The 25513-nt window shown below is 46.1% G+C and overlaps 1 long non-coding RNA gene and 1 pseudogene across 6 annotated transcripts in view; one reads left to right on the plus strand and one right to left on the minus strand.

Annotated features, from left to right (window-relative positions):
- LOC306658129 overlaps window positions 1–25513 on the minus strand; it is a 56115-nt gene that overhangs the window by 18639 nt on the left and 11963 nt on the right. The window contains exons 4-6 of one of the 5 annotated variants that reach the window (XR_013762970.1): window positions 22376–22569; window positions 17993–18268; window positions 12204–12582 (exon numbers count right to left, since the gene is read on the minus strand). This is a non-coding gene — a long non-coding RNA (uncharacterized lncRNA). Of the gene's footprint in view, window positions 1–12203; window positions 12583–12985; window positions 15516–17992; window positions 18269–22375; window positions 22570–25513 lie in introns of those variants that run through there. The other 4 variants (XR_013762968.1, XR_013762969.1, XR_013762971.1 and 1 more) reach the window with 4 other exon arrangements.
- Window positions 22509–23765, plus strand: LOC306658127 (adenosine 3'-phospho 5'-phosphosulfate transporter 2-like; annotated as a pseudogene). Its single transcript has 2 exons — window positions 22509–22577; window positions 22716–23765. The product of its transcript is annotated as an adenosine 3'-phospho 5'-phosphosulfate transporter 2-like (transcript).

Below are 25513 nucleotides of genomic sequence, written 5' to 3' on the forward strand. Positions count from 1 at the left end.
GTGTTTCTTTCTCTTCCTCTCTCCCTGCTCCTCCCTAATCTCTCCCCATCCCTGGTCTCAGGGAAAACGGGATTACCTTTCTTCCCCAACCTAGGCAGAGTTATCTGTCCCTCAGTACACACTCCCTATAGTAACAAAATAATCCAGACTTTGGGGATGGCACCAGAAGATCTCAGAAATGACTGTCTCCCAAATTAACAAGTGAATTACAACTCTAACAGAGAGCACGTGGAATGGAGCCTTTGAGTCACCTCTTTGAATCCCTGTTCCCGTTGAGTGAATCCCTGTTCCCGTTGATGGGCAGAATCACAGCCTCTGGCACAGGAGTTCCCTCTGTTTCTCCTTTGCTAACAAAGCAATACACCTTTTTCCTTTTTCTCAAAAACTGTGTCCTTGTTATTGATTGGCACTGGGGACAAGGACCAGCTTTTGGCAACACTGCCACAGAACTGCATCAGCCCTTTATATTTTTTGATTGCCTCGCCTCTCCGGTCACCAATTACAGATGTGTACCACTGCACCTGACTAAAAAGTTTCTTCAATATTATGGATATTTGCTTCTGTCTGCTTCATTTGTCTAGAAAATACATTATCCAAGTTTATCTTTTGCCTTTTAAATTTGTTTTGCTTTGGGTTGTCTGATCTTTGTGTATGTGTGCTAGGCATCAAAACCAGGGTCTTGAGCAAGCTAAATGTGCTCTACCACTGAACTAGATCCTTAGACCTGAGGTTTTGGCATATGGAAATTTTTCATTTAAAAAAAATATTTGGGCCCTTTGCAGTAGAGCACACCCATAATCCCAGTGGCTTAGGAGGCTAAGGATCACGAGTTCAAAGCCAGCCTCAGCAAAAGCAAGGCTCTAAGCAACTCAGTGAGACCCTGTCTCTAAATAAAATACAAAATAGGGCTGGAGGTGTGGCTCAGTGGTCGAGTACCCCTGAGTTGAATACCGGGCACCCAAAACAAACAACAAAAAAAAAGAAGCAGGGTCAGCAGAGGTCCCTGTTCACAGAGAATAGCTTCCAGGTTGAGGAAGGAAGAGGGAGGACAAGAGAGGCCAGAGTGGTGTGTGCCTGGAAGCCATCCCTCTGGTGGTGGGATAGAGCCTGCCAGAGCTCAGAGGCCAACTTAACCCAGTCCGAAGCCGACAAAATGTGAGAAACGTCCAGAAAAGGGGACAGAACCGATGGATTTCAGGGAACACCGCCCAAAGCATGGCACCTCAGTTTTTTGTTTTATTTTGTTTTGATTTTGAAGTACTGGGACGGAAGCCAGGGCCGCACACATTTGGGCAAGTGCTCCACCCCTGAGCCACACGCATTTGAGAAAACCCCAGAATCAGAGGTCTCTGGCCTTTCCCTCACCCTTCGCCCTGAGGCAGGCCACAAGACCCTCATGCGAGGCTCCTCACTGTGCCCAGAGGAAAGAAAATTCTTATCTCTGAAGAGGACGTGGGGACACAGAGGAATCTGAACAAACAGGCCTTGCCATGTTCCCTGCTAATTGCCATCGGATCACTCTTACCCAGCCAGACTGCTCCACAACCGCCCACCTCTCCCTCCAACCTGGCATGAGATACACAGCTTGATGGGGCTGGGCTGTGGCTCAGTGCCAGTGTTGGCCTGGCATCAGTAAGACCCTGGGTACACTCCCAGCACCACAAAAAAAAAAAAAAAAGAAAGAAAGAAAGAAAAAAAAATACACAGCTTGGACCCGATGTGTGCTGCACACCTGTAATTCCAGCCTCTCAGGAAGCTGAAGCAGGAGGATGGCATGTTTGATGCCACCTGAGAAATTTAGTGAGACCCTGTTTCAAAATAAAATGGAGCCAGGCTGGGGAGATAGCTCAGTTGGTAGAGTGCTTGCCTTGTAAGCACAGGGCCCTGGGTTCGATCCCCAGCACCACAAAATAAATAAATAAAATAAAATAAAATGGAAAAGGTCTGGGTGTAGCTCAGGGGTAGAGCTGCTTGCCCAGCAGGCCCGAGGCCCTTGGTTCCAGCCTCAGCACTGCCAAAACAAAGCAAAACACACACTCAGAGTTCTGCCTGTTCTTGGGGGTCTTCGTTTACCAACATCCCTTGGCCACTTAAATAAATTTGTATGCTTTTCTCTTGTTAATCTTTTTTTATAGGGACCTCCGCCATGAACCTCCCTGGGGAAGAAAGAAAATCTTTCCTCCCCTACAGAATCCACACAGGGCAACATCCTTGAGCCCAGGCAAGGGTGCAGCTCTGCCCTAGGCGGCCACCGGCCAAGCAGCACACCAGTTCTGCTTAGTCACAAACAAGGTCAGAGTGAAAACCAGCCCAGACGGAGCCCTCAGAGTTGAGGGGTGAAGCCCCAAGGCTTTCTCCTATACTTCTCTGACTCCAAATGGTGGTGATTTTTCTGCTTACCAAGTTAGAATTTTAAGAACCACTGGAAAGTTGGGAAGATTACCTGTCTCCTACCTGGAAAAGGTTGAAACAGACCTCAGCTTAAAAAATTGTTATCTGAAACAACTTGGAAGCGCGCTCGAGGCGTTCACATTGAGTATTTAGCGTTTGCGTGGATGAATTTGAAAGCAAAGGTCAGAAGCATCGTTTGTAACTTATTGTAGACATTTCACAAGAACAATCTCTGGCGAGCACTTCCAAGTTACAGAAATAGACTGTTGGGTCACGGGCTGATTAAAATGGAAAAGCTGAAAATTTTCCAAGAGGAAACAAAAGGAGTCTAGACTGACCACTCAGAAGAGCGCGTGTGACGCAGGCAGCCATAGCAGTGGGGGCCTTGCCAGGACGCCGCCCTAATCTGCGTGTGCCCAGGGGGTTCTTTGGCTGCCCAGTGCTTGTGACCTGGAGCCTTCCTGGGGGACGTGATTGCAGGGGCTGGGTTTGCACTGGGCAGCCTGACTCCCGCAGCTCTGCCTGTGCCAGGCGGCATGAGCGTGTGTCATCCTGACGTGGGTGTGCATCTGTGTTGCCAGGCAACCCCGTGTGTTCAGGCGTGTCTGTTTCTAGAGTCCATGGTGAAGTCTGTGTGGCTGGTGTCCAGGGCTGGCACATTCTCATGTGACCATTCTGATGACCACTGGCCTCTTGTATTAGTATTCCGTGGCTGGGATTCTCCCGCATTGCTGCCTCTTGAGGTTGTGGCTAACGCTGGAAGTTTCCATTTGGCCATGTGCAAGGCCCTCTGGGAGACTGAGTATTGGACAGCTGAAGACTCTAGAAAGACCCTACTTGTGGCTGAGAGTTTAGAGGGCAGAAGTTGTCCTTCCAGAGGCCCCCGTTTGGGGGCTAGCCATGGGTATCAGGTGGCTTTGGCGCCTACCCCACGCCTCCTTGCAGGAATCTTTTTTTCTTATTTTTAAGTAGTGGGTTTTAAACCCTGGGGCACTTTACCACTGACCCACATCCCTAGTCCTTGGGTTTTTTTTTTTTTTTTTTTTAACTTAATTTTGAGACAGGGTCTCTCTAAGTTGCTCAGGCTAGTCTAGAACTTGTGGTCTCCCTGCCTCAATTTCCTGAGTAGCCAGGATTTCAGTCATGCACCAACTCGCCCAGCTCTCCAGGAATCTTTTGAATTCAATATTGGGAATCAGTCCAAAGTCCCTTGGTACTAAGGGTTATGATCACTCTAGGCAAAAATGAAATGTCTAGAAACATAATGAGGTAGACTCATATGTGCTTTAAATGTGCCAAAAGGGATTTTTTAATGAACAACTACTGGTTGGAGTGGTGGCACATGCCTGTAATCCCATCTACCTAGGAGGCCAAGGCAGGAGGATCACAAATTTGAGGACAGCTTTGGCAACCTAGAGAGACCTTGTCTCAATTTTTTTTTAAAGGGCTGGGAATATAGCTCAGCAATGGAGTGCCCCTGCGTTCAATTCCCTGTACAGAAACAACAACAAAATAAGAACAAAAACAAAACTTTGAAACATTTTGAACAATTTTGAAACCAACCTCTTTGAAATAATCAGAATAATCAGAGAACTTTCTAGGACGATTCCTTTGCAGTTCTGTCCTGTACTGATTCTTGAAAGACCTGTCTTAACACTGCAGAGGTGGAAACGGCTTCAGGCCAGGAGGCGATCAGCTCGAGCCTCACTCCCAGGCATCTGGACCCTGAGCCAGGCTGCAACTCCTGGGGGTCCTGGGCGGCTGTGCCTCCGGGTGCTGTTGTTTATATCTGCGTCTCTGGGCGTGTCACCCCGCGCTGCGCACCAGCAGGCTCTAGGCGTGTCTCATCTCCCCGTCGCTCGCCTCCCCTCGGCAGGGAAATTCCAGGGGGCAGATCCTGCTGCTGTGGTGAGACACTATTTCCTTGGGAGGAAACCAGCTCTGCGCGGCCAGGACGGCACAGTTTCCACTCGGGGAGGCGCGGAGCTGGCCCAGGCCCACCGCCCGCTCCCTGTGCGCCACAGGTTAAATTTAGACCTTCTATTCTGGGCCTGGCCGCGCCCGCCCCACCCGCGAGCCCAGCACAGCCGCACCCCCGGTGGGGAGGCAACCCCGTCTCGGTCGGTGTGTGGAACTGGGACCCGGGAACCCGGAAAGGTCCGCGCCGGAGAAATGCGCTCTGCTTACTGCAGCAGCGGGGAGCCCGCGTCCACACGCCCCACGAACTTACTTCGCTGATGGGAACGCGTTTGTCCCACAGCTGTCGGAAGAGTCATCGGCCACAGGAGCAACCTGGGTGGAAACCAGCTCAGTCCCCATTTCCTGTCTGGTGGAAGTCCTGACGAGAAAAGCACTAAGTGCACCGTTGGAATGCGCCATGGGAACACGCGGCAGAGGCATCAGAATAACACATACCCGCAATGCCATAACCACTAACACCCACTGGGCTCTGTGCCCCAACGGCCCTCCCCTGACCATCCCAGTCAGCTCTCTCTCGCTCTCTGCGCCTCGCACACATTATCAACTGACAATAGCGTGTGTTCTCCTATTGGACAGGTTCCTCTCCAGAATGCAAGATCCAGGAGAGCAGGCCTTGGTTTTGCTTACTGCTGTGCCCCTGGTGCCCAGAAAGGTTGATTCTATTAAATGAACAATTACTATGTGCCAGGTGCCGTCTTAAGTGTTTCACAAAGGCCATCTGATTTTATTTCCATAACAACCGAATGAGGGATTTTACCCACGCAGAAGATGAAGCCCAGAGAATTGGAGTTTACCCTGACATCTGTGCTCATGCACATTCCCTAAACTACTGTCGCCACTTGACTGTGAGAATGTGCCTTTCCCAGCCCTGAACATCCTCTGCTGGAGAAACCACCCCTCCCCATGGCCCTCACTTGCTGAGCTCCTCAGCCAAGCTCAGGGATGCCGAGCCAAACCTTCACCTGCCTGCACATCCCAGCCAGGCTGGTCTTTGGGGATGGGGTGGGAAGAAGAGGCGCACCTCTATGAAGAGTTGTTTTGGCTTTTTATCCTCAAATTTCACTTGTCTAAAAGCAGAGCCTCCAAAAAGAATTCAACTGTCGTTATTCACCAGGGAGCTCTCCACAATGACTTCCTAGAACCCCTTAGCATCTTCCTGAAGTGTCCCTGGGCCAGTGACTTCTGGCCCATTCAGTTGACCTGTCCGACTTGAGCAGTGAGTATATCTGTAGATCAGACCCAACCAGTTGCAAACATAAAGAGAGTGGCCAAATAGGTCTATTTGGGAAGACGAGGCTGTGACTAGACAGAGATCGTGGTGTCTCCCGCCTGGACCTGGGGTCCTCACAGATGGAGTCCTCTACCCACAGAGGAACCAGCCTCTGCCTCCTGCCCAAAATCCTCCCCTGTGTTCCTTTTCCTTTTCCTCTTATCTTTTGAGTGCTGGGGATCAAACCCAGGGTCTCCTATGGGCCAGGCCAACACTCTACTACTGAGTTACACCTGCAGGTCCTAGATGTTCATTTGTTGGGTCTGGGTAGCCCCTTTTGAAAAGCAAAACCATCAAAATGTGTGTATGTGTGTACACACTTTTATTTATGGATATTTTAAGGTAAGCAACATTGTTATTACATGTGAGATCTGGGTTATGCCAATGGAAATGAGTATATATACATATAAAATATCTATGGGTTTTTGTGTGAATGTATGAATTTATATCCCTAAATGCATAGGTGTATTCATGTAAAATGCTATGGTTTATATGTATAAAGATTTCTCTGAGGTGTATTGGTAGGTATTAAGAGTACTGTAGAAAAATAGGGTTAGTGTGGGGATTGAACATTTTTATCCATACATAGGAATACAAACAAATATGAATATATATGTAAAAATATACCTGAAAATATTTAAATGGACATAAATTTGTATATAGTTATTTTTCTTTTAAGATGAATGTTTACAATTTGTTTTAGTTATACTTTATGATTATGTAACCGAATATATATGAAAATGTATGAGCAGCAATTTGGTTGCCATTAAGGGTATATTCACATATATATGAATGTATATAAACATATGTAGGAAGATATATGTGAAAATATATATGAATATTCAAACTAAAAATAATTAAATTTTAAACAATTTTAAAAGCAGATCTACCTGAAGAGGAATACAGAACTATTTAACTTAGTATCCCTGGAATTTTAGAGGTAAGTAAATGAATTCTAGAGCTGACCAGAAGTGTCTGTCTACATTCGGAAATGCCTGTTTCTATGGAAAAACATTCTACTTCAGGGGACTGCTTGGAAATGACCTGAGAAAAATAAAAAGGAAAATAACAAGGAAGAAGCTACTTCTGTTTTTGCTGGAGATTGAACCCAGGGCCTTGTGCTTGACAGGCAAGCACTCGACAAACTGAGCTATATCCCCAGCCAAAGAAGCTACTTCTTGTAGACAAGGGGCAAGTTCCAAGATAATATTGACAAAGAGAAAAGCAGGCTGTGGATCAGGTGCCCCATAAATCAGCCTTTAAGAAACACAGCCAGGGCTAGAACGCATTTGCTTTGGCTGTAAGAAGGTGGACAGTTCTGGAAGGAGCAGGAAGCTGAGGGAACTGAGTGGAAGGAGCTTCTCACCAAGTTTTCTTTTCAACCTCTGAATGTGGTCCCTTGTGCTCCTGTACCTGGTAGAGCACTTGCCTAGCATGTGGGAGACCCTGGGATCAATGCCAACTACTACCCAAACTGGAAAAAGGGGTAGTTTGGGTCCCACTCACATGCTAGGAATCCAATTCTGGAGTGCTCTACCTCTGAGCTACATCCCCAGTCCTTTTTTAAATTTTACCATGAGACAGGGTCTCACTGATCTGCTCAAGCTGGTCTCAAGCTTGGGATCCTCCTTCCTCAGCCTCATGAGTCACTGCAATTACAGGCTGCTTGGTGCAGTTGGGTTTTGGTTTGGGGTACTAGTGATTGAACCCAGTTCCTCCAACATACTAAGCACACACCACACCACTGAGCTCCAGCCCCAGCCAGAGTAGATGGATTTTAAAAGTTCATTGGTCCTGATGTTGAAACCACAGCTGCCCCTTCCTCCCTTCCTCTAGCTCAGACCCCAGGGTCGTGCTGTGATGCTCACATGCATGGGTCAGGCAGCAGTGGTCACCACTGAGGACGGAGGGACCAAAGAACCAGAACCAGAAGCATCTAGCTCAAGCCACCAGGTGCTGTGTGAGCCAACCCCAGCAGAGGGCAGCCTGTGGCCACTCTTATGACCAAAACTCTGAGGTAGGGTGCTGAGCAAGGTAGGAGAGTCAATGGGTCCCAATTAAAGATTTTTCGAATGTAACGATCACTCCATGAAAATAATCTGTAGAACATTCCAGCCATCTCCTTTGTCCCAGAGCAGCTGGGAAAATGGAAGTGGGAATGGACCCAAATGGAGGTTACGTGAAGGTTCAAATTCAAGGGCTAAAGGGCACAGCCAATTAGAAGGTCACTGGCTGAGCCAATAGCCGAGGTACTTTTCAACACCTGTTTGGCATAGATTATAACTAACAGCCTTTACACTTTCCCAACTCAGTTTAACATAGATTTTGATCAACGCCTCTACCAGAAGCCATATAAGCCCGAGACTAGTTACATTCAAGTGGAAAACCTGTTATCAGATCCCCTCGCCTTGTGCGAGATCTTTTCTCACTTTAATAAATAAATCCTACTCCTTTCACTCCTGCCTTCCATTATTGTCTGTGATTTCATTCTTTGAATTTGTGAGACAAGAACCCAGAAAGAAAACTGGAGGGGAGCTGCTGGGGCCTAATGTGTTGCGGCGATGCAACACATCACTCAGAAGTAGTGGAGAAAATCCCGCTTTGCAGGCTGCAACCCTCAGAGCCCAGGCTGGCGGGCCTTCCTGCTGGGATTAGCTGCTCACTGAAGACTGGCTTTCTCAGCTGCAGAGGCCTCCAGCTTATGCAGACCCCCTCCACCAGCAGAAGCAGAGCATCTACTTTTGTCTCCAACTCTGGTTTCAGTGCCAGGCAACATGTGCCACTGAGTGGTGACAAGGGACCTTAGAAGGGAAGGCTGACAGGCTGAATCTGAAGGCAGGATACCTCTGGGTGGGCTAGAGTGGTGGGGCTTCTGCCCCCCCGGAGTCTGGTGAGAGCTACTGACCCTTCTCAGAGTGATGTCTTTAAACGCACAAAGTAAAACACCCAGGATTACAAAGAAAACAAATTATACTAAAATATGATTGCTGTGAGTGCTAGATAATTTTTTCTTTTGGTGCTGGGTACCAAACCTGGGGCCTTTCACATGCTAGTCTAGTGTTCTACGACCGAGCTACAGCCATGGCCTAGTAATTCGTTAAAAATGTATTCAGCCAGGCATGGTGGCATATGCCAGCAACTCGGAGGCAGAGGCCTGAGGATTCCAAGTTCAAAGCCAGCCTGAGCAACATAGCTGAGGTCCTAAGTAATTTAGTGAGACCCTGTCTCAAAACAAAAAACAAAAACACTGGAGATGTGACTCAGTGGTTAAGTGTCCCTAGGTTCAATCCTTGGCACCAAAAAAAAAAAAAAAAAAAAGTATTAAATAGACAAGAGCCCATGCCTATAATCCCAGTGATTTAGGAGGCTGAGACCAGAGGATTGCAAGTTCCAGATCAGCCTCAGTGATTTAGGGAAGCCCAAGCAATTTAGTGAGACTTAGTCTCAAAACATAAAAGGAACTGGGGAGGTAGCTTAGTGGTAGAGCGCCTGGATGATAACCCAGGGACCACTGAGAATTTTGAAGTTCTGATAAACATAATATTCCACACATCTTTCACAACTGTAGTGTGATAAGAAGACGTCTGTAATTTTGACCCGTGAAAGCCCCAAGAATCCCTGCGTTCCTGTGGTGCAAGGTCAACGTGCACAATGGAAGGAAATGCTAGATTTTATGGAAGATTACGGAACATTGTTAATTTTCTGGGATCTAATTCACTGGGACTGTCAGGCTCCTTAATGGCAGGCTGCGAATCTAGGGCTTGAAGGTTTCCAGGGGCACCTGGTGTGGAAGAAAGGAAGGATGTAGTTCTAGACTCCATCCAACCAGATTTGCTTCTGCTCCCTGTCAGTGAGCAGACCCCTCCACCACCCCAGGAGCTGGAGGACACAGGGCAGGAGCAGGGCCTGGGACTGGCCCACCGGCCGCCCGTCTCTTTGCCCTGGCTGGAAGCTGGTCTGGAGTGTGCATGGATATTGCATCCAGGCCTCTGGTGCACAAAGAAAATCAGGTGGGCTGACCTGGCCAGGAAAACCGGGAAGGCTGGTGGGGCCCTGGGTTCCTCTGTTCCTTCGTCTGCAGGCCTCCCCCCAGGGCCAGTTCATTTCACTTTGGGAGAGACCAGGCCTGTGTCTCTTGAAGGCAAAAAGTACCCCAGGGCCCCTCGCCCTTGCTAATGGCCAACACAGGGACTGGGTGAAGTATTTCTGCTTCCGGGTGAGGACTCTGGCTTCCAAGTCCACTTTCCAGCGAGCTCTGGGGTGCCAGGCCCAGCGCTCTGACCTACCCCGCTCTACCTCTGTGAGCCTGGCTTGGTTCGTCCAGTTTATTTGATTTGCTTTTACACTTCCATTTTTTCCCCCACTCAGCCTCCCAAATCTGAGATTACAGGCAAAATATTTCAGACACATAGAAAAATAGTAAAATAATTTGGGTGTGGTGACGATGCCTGTAGTCCCAGGTACTCTTGGAAAACTGAGGCAAAAGTATTGCAGCAGTTCAAGGCCAGCCTGGGGACACCTCAGCGAGACCCAGTCTCAAACTAAAAAATAAAAAGGGCTGGGTCTGTACTCAGGTGGTGAAATGCCCGGGTTCAATCCCTAGTACTGGAAAAAAAATAAATTTTATATATATGAAAAAAATATATGAAAAAATATATATGAAAAAAATCCACCCACCCTCTCACTCAGATAGTACGATTTTTAGCCTTTCCCCACAATGGCCGTCTGCCTTCTTTGACCAGCATAATTACCACTAGTGGCCTCTTCCCCTTCAGAAGTCCCCATCTGAACAATTTACTGCATATCTGACCGGACACTGAATCCTGTATTTAATAGCAAAAACAACAACAAAAACTATAAGGATATTCTTGGATCAACTGATAAAATCAGAATATAAATAGGACAGATACAAATCTCATGTCAAAAGTTAAATTTACTGAAACTGATGAAAAATTGTTGGGGCTGGGGTAGCGCAGGTGCACGCCGGGTCCACCTCATGCTTTGAATCCGGCCCTTGCTGATCTGCCACTGAGACTTATTTTTGAAAGGGACAGCTTTCCCTCTCTTCCTCTCCCTCCTCCCTAATCTCTTCCCACTCTAATCTCCCCATCCTAATCCCAGGGAAACAGGATTACCTTCCTCCCCATCCTAAGCAGTTATCTGTCCTTGAGCACTCTCCCACCACAGAATGCATTCAGAAGGTCTAAAAAATGACTATCTCCCAAAATAACACGTGAGTTACACTCTGATGGAGAGCATGTGGAGTGCAGCCTTTGCATACCTGTCTAAAAACCCTCCTCCCACCCGATGGGCAGAATCACTCTGGGACAGGCACTCCCACTGCTTCTCCTGTGCTGAAAAGCAATAAAAACTTCTTTTTCCTTTTTCTCAAAATCTTGCTTTTATTATAGGACTGACATGGGGATAAGGAATGAGCTCTCAGTTACACCAGCACCACCAAAAAAGGTGTGTCTACACATACATATGTGTATCTGCATATGTATCGTGTGTGTGTGTGTGTGTGTGTGTGTGTGTGTGTGTGTGTGTGTATGACAAGAGATTAAGTAGAAAAAGTAGGTGAATCTGAGCAACGGCTAAGGGGTGTCCTTGTCTATTTATTCTTGCAATCTTCTGTAAGTTTGGAAAATTTTATTTTCTTTAGGTTTGGAAAATCTTACCCAAAACCCCCACATGTGCGGCTGGGGTTGTGGCTCAGTGGTGGAGCACTTGCCTGGCATGTGTGAGGCACTGGGCTCGATTCTCAGCACCTCATATCAATGAATAAAATAAAGGTTCATCAACATCTTTAAAGAAAAAAACAACCCACGTTAGCAAACCAATAACACAGGCACAGCTCCTCCCTGAGCTCTGCCAAGAAGCCGCAGGAGAGCGGTGAAGCCGTGGCGTGGCAGCCCAGTGGGCTGAAGCTGTGACAGTGCAGGCCTGGGGTCCCGGGCCACGCGAGATGGGCCGGGGTAAGCCAGCCATCAGCTGCAGCAGCCCAGCCTGCACACAGTGGGGCTGCCCGCTGCAGGGGCACCCGCGCAGCACAGCTCCAGGCACCCACGGAGCATGTGCAGTTCCATGCCTTCAACCTCCAGCTTCCCAAAGTGGGAGAAAGATTCAAGTGAGAGGAGCCAATGGCAGTCAGGCTGTCGACGGCGGTCTTACTTCTCCGAATCCTGATTAGCATAAGTTTGGACCAACAGCAGGGAACCGGTGCTCTATGGACCCCTAGACTAGCACGCCTGGATGGAGAAAACCGCCCTCAGGCCACTGTCACACTGCGAGAGCTCTGTTCCTGCTTCCGGTCTTCAATAAATCCTGCTCTACATCCATCCTGGTCTGTGGAGTTCGTTCTTTGAGTTCACAAGAACCAAGAAGTTGACGGTGAGCTGCTGGGGTCTGCGGCGACGGAGGCAGGGCCCACCATCGAGAGCTGCACCGCTCCTCCCTCGCAGAGGCCTGCGCCCTATGCTGCCCTGGCCGCCAGCGGAAGCCCAAGAACTCCAGCATCACCTGCTAGCAGAGCCAGAGAATCAAGCTTCATCGGAAAACTTTGGTTCCACGGTGGCACGCACCTGTAATCCTGCTATTGAAAGTCAGTCCTTGTCCCCAGTGCCAATCCAATCACAGGGACACACTTTTGAGAAAAAGGAAAAAGGTTTATTGCTTTGCTAGTGAAGGAGAAACACAGGGAACTCCTGTCCCAACGGTGTGATTCTGCACATCAGGGGAAGTGGGGACTTTTAAGGAGGTGACTCAAAGGCTACATTCCACATATTCTCTGTCCAAAGTTGTAATTCATTTGTTAATTTGGGAGACAGTCATTTCTGAGATCTTCTGGTGCCATCCCCACAGTCTAAATTGCTCGGTTCCTGTGCTGGGTCTGTGTTCAAGGACAGATAACTGCCTAGGATTGGGGAGAAAGGTAATCCTGTCTTCCCCAAGTTTAAGGAGGCGCAAAGAATAGGGAAGAGAGAGAGAGGAAGAGAAAGAAACATGTCCATTTTAAAAATAAGTCTCAGCGGCAGTAAAGGCTATATTCAAAGCATAAAGTGGACCTCCGTTACACTTCCCACTGTTAATTTCTACATTCCATTTCTATGGAAAAATGGGTAGTGACATCTCCAAGGTGCTTCCTGCTGAGAGAGGGCAAATTTGTGAGAAGTGACCCAAACTCCTTGTTCTCTATCAGTTGGGCAATGGATAACTAAGGATGTTCAGCATCAGGGTAGTCCAGAGGTGCATGGTGGCAGTTGGTAGGTGACTGAGAAGGCATACATAGGGCAGGGATCACACTAGGATAATAATAAACAAGACAGCAAAGCTTTTTTTTTTTTTTTTTTTTTTTTTTTGATAAACAATCAGCACAAAAGCAATTAGTATTTTAGCCAGTCTCTGAAAACCATGAAGATAGTAACTCACAATCATACCAGTAAAAAAGAGATCAAGTTTATCTTTGTAGGAGGTTGGGAAGATTTGTAGGTCTGAGATCAGGCTCAAATTGACTCAGGACAAACTTGTGAGTCTAGAGCCCTTTGTAATGCTTAGTATCAGACGCGCTCACACAAGGACCCTTCCTTAGAGTCTCCAGCTTCACCTATTTTTCATAGTTCTGACACAAGTGTACATCATAAATTATATTAAAAAAAAAAAAGAAAACATTGTCTTCCCTTTTAAAAGTCTACGTAGGACTGTGCTTAGGCTATACTCTCCTGCCAGGTGTTTAAGACCAAGCTGGTCCAAATTGACCTTGTTCTTATGTACTCTTCGGGTCAGCTGAGGTTCCTCAGAGATCACCTACGGGAACCTACGAGAAGCCTCTGGCTCCCTTATCCTTCCTCCACCGGTTGTGCCACCTGCCAGGCTGAGTCAGGATCTTGCTGACCATACAGGGCTTCCTCTGAAAGCATCAGAACATTTCAGTTTCCGATGACCCTCCTCCTAGCAGAATGTGCACTGGTTGGCTTCCTGTTCTCTAGGGTCCTCTCAACCCCCAACTGGCAGATGGAATGACTCTCCAGAGTGGCAGGCCCTTAGAGGGGTTCTGACATTCCCTGAGTCCTAGATGACCACGGAGGACAAGGGCCTAAATTTTGGCTCCCTTTTTAATTTGAGCTTTTGCTTCCTTGTTTTGGTCTCCAAAATTTTGTTTTTAAACATCCAGGAGGATAGTTTCACTAGTCTTAAAGTGGGAGTAATGGGTTATAACTTCAATGTCTATAATTTTATTTGCCCCTTTCATTTAATGGGCGTCAGTATTAGTACTGGAAGTCGGCATTGTATCCTGCCTGTCTTGTAGGTGATGACTTATTGTCTTAAACTAGTTCAGGCTGTTCTGTTAGAAGTAGTATTTCTGCAAAATACAAACAGGCAAGTTATAAGGTTTAACAAGTAAAATGCAAAATGAACACTAATGATGCATCTTTGGTGCCTATTAGTTTCTGCAAAGTCCCATAAATTTATCAACTTTATTACATACATTTTACTTTTTAAAAACTGTTTACAAACTTACATACTTTTTACAATTTACCCAACCTTTACTTAAGTTTTGTATTATATTCCCTGTTTATTTTGAGATCACAGTAATTTTTACAACAATGACAAAAAAATCCATCTTCTGACTTTAAGAATAGTTCCAGGCTATATGGGGGCCATTCTAACATAGATTAGGTTTAGGGGCAGAGCTTTAATTCAGGTGAGGCTGACATCTTGACAGATCTTAAGGTGTTCTATTTCTGAAGCTGATCTTTGGCACTTTTTAAAAAGTATCATTCTACTAAGTTCTCATGTATTGTCTTCTGAGTTGGTCTGAATATCAGTTATCGTAATACATTACATCTGACACATGACTCAAACAGAAAGGCCAAGCTCTCAACTTCCTTTTTGTGGAAGAGTGGTAAAATGTTTTCATGTTCCACAGTGTCAACCTTTGAGGAAGTCAGGCTCTCCTTATTACCTTCTGAAAATACATTTAAATTCTCATTCCAGTGTAAGGAGTTATATAAAATTTTATATGTAACTTATTGATAACAGGTACCTTTATCCAGTTACAAAACATTAAATGACATAAACAAATTTGTTATTTCTATATAAACCTAAAGGAAACTTGTGCTACAATTTTAGTTTGGAGAACACCAACTTGATAAAAGTGCTCTCCCAAGCTTTACATTTTAAAAGGTTAATATACCTGAAGAACATGAGTGCATCTGATATACAAATGAGTAAGTAATGGTTAGTATCACAATTACACAGATGCCCTTACCTTAACTAACTTTAACTTTTAAAGTAAAGTTTAGAATCCATATTATACTGTAACAATAATCACGGGTCTGCATGGGTTAGTAGTACTTGAAAAACAAAATCAAAGGATAGCCCTAAATCTCTTATGTATTTGGGAAACAGTGTTAATTATCAGAAATAGACTTAATTAAAGGAAACAGATATAAGCAAGGGACTTCAAATGGACAAATGGACTTCAAATATGACCCTTCTATGTCAGACACAAAGTATAAAAGGGAGCACTTATTGGTTAGCGTGCTGGTAAACCTACATAAAGTTTAATTTTACAAACTTTTATACAATACTTAGCCAAGGCTCAAACCTAGTTCTCAGGTGTATACATATCTCCAGTCACATATATTTAGCTGTCAACTATATTGCAATAACCCAAAGTGACAACTGGTTATTTAACTAGTTATGAAGTAATCATTTAAAAGACTTTAAAACAGGTTCCTTTAAGACTCAGTTTCCTGCTGGGAGTGGTGGTGCACTCCTATAATCCCAGCAACTCGGGAGGCTGAGATGGGAGGATCATGATTCAAAGCCAGCCTCAGCAACTTAGTGAGGCAGCAAGCAACCTAGTGAGACCCTGTTGCAAAATAAAAAATAAAAAGAGCTAGGGATGTGGCTCAATGGTTAAGCACCCTTAGGTTCAAACTCCAGTACAAAAGAAACACACACACACACACACACATACACAAACACAAACAACAACAAAAAAAACTTAGTTTCCTAAGTAATAACACCTGACACAAGAAAATTATCTTGAGGGGCTGGAGTTGTGCTCAGTGGTAGAGGGCTTGCCTAGCATGCATGAGGCCCTGGGTTCAATATTCAACACCACATATAAAATTTTTAAAAGATTCATTGACAACTAAAAAAAATTTTTTAAATGAAAGAAAGTTATCTTGATAGATAAGAACAGATTAATGTTCATGCTCTGCTTTAAATCAGCACACTGAAATTCAGATTACTTTGATGGTGCTAATTATAGCCAACTTAATCACATATACAAACTTTTTGAGATTTACCTTCCACAAACCTTCTGCAACTTACTGAGACATTCTACAGCTTATTTGCATCCTTAGTTTTGTCCTCTTTCATCTTGGACTTTAGCATATTACTTTACCACGCAAAATACTTTCTCATCCAGAAACATTTCTTCTACCTTCTAATTTTCCACACTAAAATGTTTCCATATCTACAACTTTCTTATATCTCTTTTCTAGTTTCAGATCCTTTCTTAAATTCACAGTCTGAAATAATCCTTATGAATGTTGTCTATGCATTTTAGTTTACACTACATATTTCATCCCAGAAGATGGTCAGACAATCTGGCACATGCAAAAACTGTGTCTTAATCTTTTTTTCACCCCGGTTGCATTAAGAGGTTGGAGCACAGAATATTTGAGCCTGACCTGTCCGCCTTATTCTTATCATGATGCCATCAACTTTAAGTGAGTTCCCTAAAGTCAACTGTACCCAGAGGCTCTTTGGGGGCTTTTATTAAACTAAGCATATTGATACTCAATGAAAGAGGCCCTTTCCACCCTTTTCTTGAGGCCTCCTTAAAGATCCCTTTGCAGAGGCTGCCAAAAAACACGGGTTGGCTTTAGTTCTTGTTTTTTCTTTGCTTGACGCAGTTGTTTATCCTGCCAGTCTCCCCATGCATTTAATTTAATGGGATACTGTCATGGTGAGAACTGCTTTGCCCCAGTGATGGATATCCCCTTAGGCAAAGGGACTGGAAAGCGGCAGAGGTCAGGTTCTCTCTGCCCATAAATAAAGCACAAGCAGCATTCCTTAGTTTTGCTTTTTTTGTTTTTTTTTTTTTTGTTTGTTTGTTTGTTTTTCGGCCCAGGGCTTATGTCCTTGCCCCACAGAGAGTTATCTGCAGCTGCCTGGGGCCAGGCTGAGGAATATGCTGGAACTGCCAGCCCTGGGTTGAAAAGATTGAAATCTTTGTTGAATGCTTTTTCCTGCTGTCCTGATGTCCTTGCCACCAGAGGCAGTGCCTTCTTGCACCCACACCTTCATTTCTGACTGTTCAGACTCCTTACATGCAACTGCATAAAAGCCTGCGCATACAGACTTCCTTCCACTGACTTTACCTCTGACAGACCAACTCCAGTGGCAAGATTGTATAATAATCCAGAAAACCATTCAAAGGCCAGGGTGTGTTGCAGTAAAATCTGTTTCTCTCACACAGGCTTATATCTATAGGTGGCTTATTCAGATCTTTCTTCCCAAAAGACTACCAGCAAGATCAACATAGCATGGTCCATGTCTTAAAAGGGCCTGTTACAGATACAAAAAAAAAAAAAAAAAAAAAAAAAAAACAGACAACCAGAGAGGATCCCTAAAACCGTGGCTGACAGACAGGAACCTTTAAAACAGAACTGCATATACAGAACTTCTTCCACTAACTTTACCTCTGACAAACCAACTCCAACTGCAAGATGGTATAATTTAGAAAGCCATTTAAAGGTCATTATCATTACAGTAAAATAGCATCCTTTTCTTGGATAGGTTTATACCTATAGGTGGTCCCTTCAGCCAAAATCTTTCCCAAGAGACTACCTATGGATCAATACACCATGGTCCATGTCTTAAAGGGTCAGTAACAGATCTTAGGTTAATACCTATAGGTGGCCCTTTCTACTTTATCTCTGACAGACAACTCCAACTGCAAGATTGTACAAAAAAGAGACAGATAACCAGAGAGAATCCCCCAAACCATGGCCTACAGATGGGAACCTTTAAAACAGACCAGCCAAGTTCTTTCCCAAAAGACTACCTATAAGATGAATTCCGCATTGCTCATGTATTAAAAGGGGCAGTAACAGACAAAAACAAAACAACAGACAAGCAGAGGAAATTCCCACGCCCAAGGTCAAACAAATGAGAACCTAGAACAGACCTGAAGTGAGAAGTTCTTGAATCTGGCTTAACTGTGACTCCTACACAGTGCCACAGATGTCCCCACAAAGAGGGACCAGATGTTCCCATAAAGATGAACCAGATGTGGGGAATCAAGGGTCTCTGAGTGCATGTCGGGGAACTTACCAGATGGCCAAGGGTGTCACAACTTTACTTTTGGTTTCCTTTTTCTCAAAGTGGACCGAGATAGAGCAACCTGTACTGCTCAGGGAGAGAAGGCGGGAATCCCTGAAGGCAGAGCAGTCTGGGCAGCTGCTGGTCCCTCCCGTTACTCCCCGAACAGCTTCTCTGGTTCTACGCGCGCGCGGCAAATTCCCCGGGCTCCTAACTCTCCTGCAGCTGGCTCTCAACAAGTTCGCCTTACATCCTCAGCACGGCAGTGGGACTGCCCGATAGCCAGACCTGCCCAAGAAAGCCACAGGAGGGGTACTCTCAGATCCACCCTGATGCCGATCCAATAACAAGAACATGGTTTCAAAAACAAGGAAGAGGGGATTGTGCTTTGTTAGAAAGGAACACAGGGGACTCGGCCCCTGAGGCTGCGATTCTGCATATCAAGGGGAATAGGGGTTTTTTAAAGAGGTGGTTCAGAGGCTACATGCCACATGTTCTCTGTAATTCACTTGTTAATTTGGAAAATAATCATTTGAGATCTTCTGGTGCCATCCACAAACCTGAATTACTTGATCCCCATGGTGGGTGCATGCTCAAGGACAGACACCTCTGCCGCGGGTGGGGAAGAAAAGTAATCCTGTTTCCCAGGATTAGGGAGGGGAAGAGATTAGAGAGGGAGAGAGATTAGGGAGGAGGGAGAGAGGATGAGAAAGAAACCTGTCCGTTTAAAAAACAAGTCTCAGGGGCAGAGCAGCAAGGGCTATATTCCAAGCATAAAGTGGACCACTGGTAAGATCCCAGCTAATCAGAAGGCTGAGTGGGCAGGAAGATCACAAGTTTGAGGCCAGCCTGAACAATTTAATAAGACTGTCTCAACTATTTTAAATAAAGGCTGGGGGCGGGTCTGGAGATGTAGCTCAGATATGAAGGATTCCTTGGTTCAACCCCCAATACTGCAAAAATAAACAAAAACAAAAACTAAACTTTAAAAACTATTTAAAACTTTTTCGGGGAGGTACTGGGTGATAGGTCGGAAATTAGGCGATGTAGGGGGCATAGCTGAGTGGCTGGAACAAAGACCAGCCTGCCAAAGGTGACCAGAAAGTTCGCAGCAAGGTGGATGGAAAGTTCCACTGACCCTTCACACCCACCTGTCACTCAACAGGACCCCTTCCCATCCTAGTCTATAAAAACCCTGGGCAGCCAGGGCCACTTGCGATTTTCTCCGAGTCTCTATAACCCCAGGAGTCTGGGAATTTCGCCCGAAAGCCAAATTCCAATAAAACTTGCTCCTGCCACTTTCTGTCCCATTTTATTTGGCTGCTAACTGTGCCAGCCGAGACCCGCCGAGCTCATATTTGGTCCTGCCTTTGAGCCCGCCGAGCCCGTCTGAGCTTACACTGGGGATTGAACTCAGGGGCACTCGACCACTGAGCCACATCCCCGGTCTTATTTTGTATTTTATTTAGAGACAGGGTCTCACCGAGTTGCTCAGTGCCTCACTCTTGCTGAGGCTGGCTTTGAACTCTGGATCCTTCTGACTCAGCCTCCCGAGCCCTGGGATTACAGGTGATTACAGGTGTGGGTCACCACACCCAGCTACTGAAAGCTTTTTGAGGTGGCTGGGGGTGTAGTTCAGTGATTCAATCCTCAACACCATTCCCAAAAAAACCTGGTAATACAGACATGTGACCACCCTACCTAAGTGCACTTCAAGTCTAAATTGTCCTATGCTGGCTTGACAGGGAGGGAGTCCTTTGACGCCTGCATCAGCACCCCCCAGCCCCCACGAAAAGCAGCATCTGCACGAGGGCTACAGAGAACAGTCAGGAAACCAGGCAGCTGTTCTTGAAGAAGCACTAAATGCAGAGCCCCAGGGCAGACACAGTGAGGGACAGGCCCAGTGAGGGGCAGGGCTGGGTGCGCCTCAGGAAGCTGCTTGTGGGCAAGTGGGCAGTCTTTGGGGGCCATCTGCAGCCCCAAGTCCAGAGCTCGGTAATGGCTGGCAGCAACCCACTGCGGGGCATCCATGCCCATCGCTGCCAGCGTAACAGTGTCCACTTTGTGCTTTGAATTTAGCCCTTGCTGTCCTGCCACTGTGACCCATTAGTAAAAGGACATGTTTCTCTTCCTCTCTCCTCCTCCCTAACCTCAGGGAAACAGGATTACCCTTCTTCCCCATCCTCAGCAGAGCATCTGTCCTTGAGGACATGCCCACCACAGGAACCAAGTACTCCAGAAGGGGATGGCACTAGAAGATCCCAGAAATGACAGTCTCCCGAATTAACAAAGAGAACACATGGAATGCAGTGTAGCCTTTGAGTCACCTCTTTACAAGTCCCCTGCTCCCCCTAATGGGCAGACTCCCAGCCTCTGGGACAGGAGTCCCTGTGTTTCTCCTTTGTTAGCAAAGCAATAAACCTTCTTTTTCCTTTTTCTCAAAACTGTCCTCGTTATGGGACTGGCATGGGGACAAGACCAAGCTTTCAGTAACAACAGGATGCTGCCACCCCTGGGATGAGCCAGACAGGAGCCAACTGTGCGTCACCCTGACTCGTCACAAAGTTCCATGTCCCAAAGAATTCTGAGGCCCAAGAAAAATCTTGGGTTGGAATTTATGTCTACTCATCAACTGGTGCCTCTACAGGAGGCCATCTTCCCCGCCCCAAGATCCATGCCTGACAGAGCCCATGGTTACTGGTTAGAGAAGCTCGTGTGATTCCACTGCTTAACCTTCCCCCAAACACAAGTTCAAGTCCTCTCGTCCCACCCCAGACAGCCTGGGAAAAGCTAACTCGGGCTACCCGGATAGAAAGGGGCGAGCTGAGCTTCCAGCGTGGGGGAGGGGTGGTCAGGACCAGGCAAAGCGGCACACGGAAGGTGCCCCCACCTGGGTGCCCTGCGAGCCCAGAGATCAAAATATCCACTCCCTAAAAGGGACATGGCTGGAGCACAGTCCAAGATTTAGGAGTCTTCCCGAGTACAGAGGGGGGTTCTGAGCACGGTCGCGGGAACCAGGATTCAGACCCTGCCTTAGCACCTGGTCACCGCCTGGCTAACCCTGGCACACTTCACTCTTTGCACCTCAGATCCCTCCTTCCTAAAATTTATTTATTCTTATCATTTTTATTGGTACTAGAGGTTGAACACACAGGGTGCTCTTCCACTGAGCTTCATCCCCAACCCTTTTTGAGACCGGTCTTGCTTCATTGCCCAGGCTGGCCTTGAACCTGAGATCAAGCTCCGAGCTTGCCCGCCAGAACTGCTGGGATTACAGGAGTGCGCCATCCCACCAGGTTCCTCCTGTAAAATGGGAATGATCATTAAATGCCTTCCAGTGCCGATGAGGATTAACAACAGGTAGAGTGGAGGGCAGCCTTCAATGCACCCCAAGGGCGCCCAGGGAACTCACCCACTTGTAGAAAAATCATTGTACGTAACAAAATTTAGCCGGTAGAAGGTTGATTGCTCAAGTAATTGTCACTTAAGAAAGCGCGAAAGGCCGTGAGAGAAAATTTTAGAAGAGGCTAGAAAGTTGTCAGGAATGTAGGGTTTTCCAGGATCCAAAGTGAACTGCTAATGAGAGTCACTGGGATGAGAGCAACAGGCAGGTGAGGAGCTTTTGTATTTTACTCTCGGAGGCGTCAGCATTTTCAAGGAAAAAAATTTCAAAGCAGGCATTCCCGTTGGACACTTTTTGGTTTTTCCTTTTGCTACCAGGGATTGAACCCAGAGATGCTTTACCACCAAGCCACATCCTCAGCCCTTTTTATTTTCAAGACAGGGTCTCACTAAGGTGCTGAGGCTGGCCTCAAACTTGAGATCCTCCTGACTCAGCCTCCAGAATCATTGGGATCACAGGTGTGAGCCACCACCCCAGCTGCCATTGGACTTCAAAAGTATGTGAAGCCAGCAATTTAGCAAGACGCTGAGACTCTGTCTCAAAACGAAACATAAAAAGGGCCAGGGATGTCACTCAGTGGTTAGACACCCCTGGGTTCAATCCCTGGTACCAAAAGGGAAAAAAAAAAAAAAAAAGGTTCCCAGCACTAGGCTAGACGGAATGTGACCCCCACGCAGGCCGTCCCAACAGGAATCTATCAAAAGCAGAAAGAGCCCAGCTGCAGCTCACTCACTTGAAAAGTGCTTCTGGAATATTCCGAGGTCCCTTCTCCAGTGTCTCCTTCAAAGAAGTTCTGCATGGCTGGGGCGGGGCTGGACTAGGGCTTGCCACCCACATCACTGGGATCCCAGCGAGCCAAGTCCTCCTCCTTCGGGCCACGCTCTTGAGTGCATTTAATTCAGCTGTTAAATGGGTAATGATGGCAGGAGGCTCTTGTCACACTGCCTTCTGGTTCAGTAGGCCTACGTGGGGCCGGAGGCTGCGATTCTTACTAGCTGCCAGTGGGGACAGTGTTGGGGCCCATAGGCCGCACCTGGGCAACCAGGTTCTGGAGTACCTGGCCCAGAGGTCCACCTGGCTCCTTCGGATTTCCCGTCTTTCAACGTCTATCAAAACCACAGGGTGATGGGAGTGCCTTCCGGGGAAGCAGCCGTGGCGGTGGAAAGTCCAGAAGTAGGAGAGGAGGCTGAGGAAGAGGAGACTGACGCAGATGATGCATTTTCCAGCCTTTTACACCCCGGAGACTTTCAAAATTAAAATGATCTCCAAAAGAAAAAAAATTTATTTTAGCCTAAGAGATGCTATTACTAAAACATATTATTCATTCTACAGTCTCTGGACTTGGCACAGCATGCAGAAGAAGTATTAAACGAAAAAGAGCAAACCAACAAAGCTAACTCCCAAAGCCCTGAATGCAGCAAAATAAAAACAATAGACCTCAAGTTCAACAACTCCAAGAAATACATCTCTATTACTGTGCCATCCAAAACCCAAGCAATGTCACCACACATTAAGTCAATTGATGATATTATAGTACTTGGCATGAATCTCAGCAAATTTAACAAACTTACTCAGTTTTTCATATGTGTTGCTGGAGTTTTTGTATTTTACCTAATTTATGGATATTTGCAGGAATTAATATTTTCAGTGGAGGGTTTTAAGTCCTATGGCTGGTACCTTACTTTAGTGCAATTTGCATTTTACTCCATATTTGGCCTAATAGAACTTCAGCTTATTCAAGATAAAAGGAGAAGGAAAGCAGTATAACGTGGCAGATGTCTCTGCTGCTCTATGTATGAGGCTTGGCCTGATCTGGTTTACCCTTGCTGACAGCACAATTGCACCTAACTTCAACCTGACAGGTTTTATATTCATATTCAATTGGTTTTGTGTACATTTTATTGGGACTGACATGCACTAGTGGATTAGGCCCTGCAGTAGCATTTTGTTCAAAGAATCCAGTTCAGACCTATGGTTATGCATTCCTTTTTTCCCTCACTGGATACTTTGGAATTTCTTTTGTTCTGGCTTTGATTAAAATGTTTGGTGCACTTGTTACTGTAACAGTGACAACAGGAAGAAAAGCAATGACCATAGTACTTTCGTTGATATTCTTTGCTAAACCATTCACATTTCAGTATGTATGGTCTGGTTTACTAGTTGTTCTTGGCATATTTCCCAATGTTTACAGCAAAAATATGGATAAAATAAGACTACCATCACTGTATAATCTGATAAACAAGTCAGTGATCATGAGAAAATCAAGGAAGTTGGCACAAACTGTATAGGTATAGATTTTTCCTGTTTAGAATTTTATGGGAACAATCACTAATCAGCTTTCCAAAAGGAAAAAAAAAAAAAAAAAAACAAAAAAAAACCAAAGGATCTGAAGGCATACTGTTCGTTTCTGGATGGATTGAACATGAGTACTTTCGTGGTATCAGCCGTTCTTCAGAGCATTTGTTTGACTGACTTCTGACACGAAGAGCCACATCTAGCACACCTTGCAATAAAATTTCTACGTGAAGGACTAGTCCCTAGCAGTTTCTTGAGAATTTCAGTGGAAATGGACCATGATACAAGACTATTTGGATATCACTATGAGAATCAAAAACATTGATACGTAATAGCACATTGTTTTGTCTTCATTCCATTTTGGTGGTATTTAAATTGATTCTCTGTTATAAGAGTAACTGATGATTTAAAGTCTGGAGAGAATAACATTCATTATAAAAAAAATCATCTTGTGATTTTTTTAAAACAAAAACAAAACCGCGGAGAGCCGCCAGGAGACCCCGGCTTCGAGCCCTGTACTGCAAAGCAAAGCAAGTGGCAGCCCGGCAGGTGCTGTGCCTGTAGTGCAGGTGAGACCACCAGCCCTTGCTCTGACGAACGTGTCGTCACCATGACAGGAGAGACGGGGACCCCGAGTGAACCCTCTTCTTGAGGAGTCCGCCCCCGGGGTGGTCGTGGCGGGGCAAACAGCGCTCCTCACCGCCCACCTCTGATGGAGTGCCCACTGCCCAGCGGCTTTCATTTCCCAACCCGCCCATAAAACCAGTTCCCCCAGGTCCTTTCCAGATGATTCCACCCACGGGGTGTGCCGCCTCAGCCAGAGGTGGAACAGAAGGCAGCAGTGAAAAGCTGGAACAGTTTCAACTGTGGCTCAGTGGTGCAGCCTTTGCCTGGCACCTGTGAGTCCCTGGTCTGATACTCAGCACCACACGTAAACACGTAAGATAGCCACTGACAATTTTTAAAAATTGAAAAATAGAGAGATATTGTGGAAGGAAAAGTTTTAGTTGTAGATGGACACGATACCTTTATTTTATTTATGTGGTGCTGAGGACCAAACCCAGGGCCGCACACATTTGAGGCAAGCGTTCTCCCACTGAATTACATCCCCAGTTATTTGTGTTTTATTTTGAAACAGGGCCTTGTTAAATTGCTGAGGTTGGCCTCGAACTTGCAATCCTCCTGCCTCAGCCTCTCGAGTCGCTGGGATCACAGGTGTAAAGCCACCACTCCCGGCTACTTTGGCATGAACTTGGTTAATAATTGTTTGTTGTAAGCACAAATGACGGAGGTTGGGGGATGTCGTTGATGGGAAGCAGGAGGCTGACGTGGCATCAGCAAGTTCTTCATTCAGCAGCAGAGTCCACAGGTCAAACACCTGATGCGGCTCATTTTCCAGGTGAAAAATGAGGACGGGTTAAAGCGAGGGTCTGGGTTTTATAGGCTTCATTTAGGGAGGGCCAGGAGGGTAGTTCCTGGGGTTCACTGTATTGGGGTCAGCTGATCCATGGAGGGTAGGTCAGGTGCTAGTTCCTTCCAGTCTGGGCTTTTAAATAATAAAAGCTTCAATTGTACCCCAGACAAGGCAGGTGGGGGAACAACAGTAGATAGGGGAAATGTCGTTGGACTTATGTTCCGTGTCCTTCATTTGTTCTCAATGTAGATGACCATAAAAGTACATATGTAGAAAAAGTCCCTTTGGGTAGGAGGATGTGGCAAGTGGTAGAGTGCTTGCCAGGCATTGAGAGACCCTGGGTTCAATCCCTAGCATACCATTTAAAAAATAAAAAATAAATCCAGCCAGGTGGCACACGCCTGTAATCTCAGCAGTTCAG

The sequence above is a fragment of the Sciurus vulgaris genome (assembly GCF_902686455.1).
Source record: "Sciurus vulgaris genome assembly, chromosome: 3".
Taxonomy (NCBI): domain Eukaryota; kingdom Metazoa; phylum Chordata; class Mammalia; order Rodentia; family Sciuridae; genus Sciurus; species Sciurus vulgaris.